The following is a 1,495-nucleotide window of genomic DNA, read 5'->3' as shown; positions in this document are numbered from 1 at the left end:
GGCTATTTTGCCCTTTTTTTAACATTCCAAGGTTTGAGGTATAACATGCAAGGCAGATCTTTGGCATGGAAGTTCTGGAAGTTAATTTTATTTATTGGGGTGACACTGGTTAATAAAATTATACACGTTTCAGCTGCACAATTCTATAACCGATCGTCTGTGTACTGTATTGTGTTAACCATCCCAAGTCAAGTTTTTGTCCATCACCATTTATTCCCCCTCCTCCACCCCTACCCAATCCTTCCCTGACAATCACCATACTACTGTCCATGTCCATGTGTTTTCTGTCTTTTTTTTCTTTTAACTCTTTCTCTATTACCCCTTACCTAGCACCCCCCCTCAACAGCTGTCAGCCTGGTCTCTTATTTATGAGTCTATCTCTATTTTGCTTGTTAGTTCATTGGATTCCACATATGAGTAAAATCATATGGTACTTGTCTTTCTCTGACTGGCTTATTTCACTAAGAATAATGCTCTCCAGATGCATTCATGCTGTTGCAAAGGGTAAGAATTTTTTTCTTTTTTATGACTGAATAGTATTCCATTGTGTAAGTGTACTATGGCTTTTTTTATCCACATCTACTAATGGACACTTGGGTTGTTTCCACATCTTGGCTATTGTAAATAACACTGCAATGAACATAAGGGTGTATATATTCTTTCAAAATAGTGTTTTGGGTGGGCCATTTTTTTAATGACAGCAAGTTTAAATGGGACTCAGATATAAATTGGGATGTGTTCCATTTCTCTTCTCTGGAAAAGTGTATAAGATTTACATAATTTCTTCTTAAATGCAGATCATCTTGAAATCATCTTTGCTTAGTGTTTTTATTGTGTTTGTTTTTGTGAGGGGGATGTTTGTAATTAGAAATTCAACATTTTAATATTATCAATGTTCATATTTCATATCTGAGAAAATAGTATTTTCTTAGATTTTATTTACATTTTCAATTAGTTTTAGATAATCATATAAACAATTAATTTTAGCTAAACATAATAACATTCTCTTACAAATTTGTTAATTTGAAAAGAACTTATTTTTATAAGTGAGTATAATATTTTCTGTCTACTGTGTAATTAGTTTTGCATAATGTAATATATATTTTATTTATCTGATATTTATTATTGCTTATTAAGTCAAACACAGAAAATATGAGTTAATATTTCTTATTTTGGTGGTAAATTTGCCTATTTCGTCTCTTAGTTTTGTTAACTAATTATTGCTTTATATGTTGAGAGGAGATTTCAGTAGTTATATATAATTTTAGAATTTTATAAATATTTATAGTGAACTCAAAATTTAACATTATGAGAAATTCTACTTACCATTTTTAGTAATTTTTCATATCTTTAAGTTTAATTTATCTGATTTGTCTGGTATTAGTATACTTATGCAATATATTTTTAAAAGTTTTTGTTTGCCTGTTATCTTTTACCCCTTTCTATTTCAACTTTTTTTTTAGAATATAAACATGTCTTCAGTAAACAATATATA

Source organism: Myotis davidii, unplaced genomic scaffold (genome assembly GCF_000327345.1).
Source record: "Myotis davidii unplaced genomic scaffold, ASM32734v1 scaffold305, whole genome shotgun sequence".
Lineage (NCBI taxonomy): Eukaryota > Metazoa > Chordata > Mammalia > Chiroptera > Vespertilionidae > Myotis > Myotis davidii.
The sequence above is the reverse complement of the archived record's forward strand: the minus strand, read 5'-3'. Positions refer to the sequence as shown.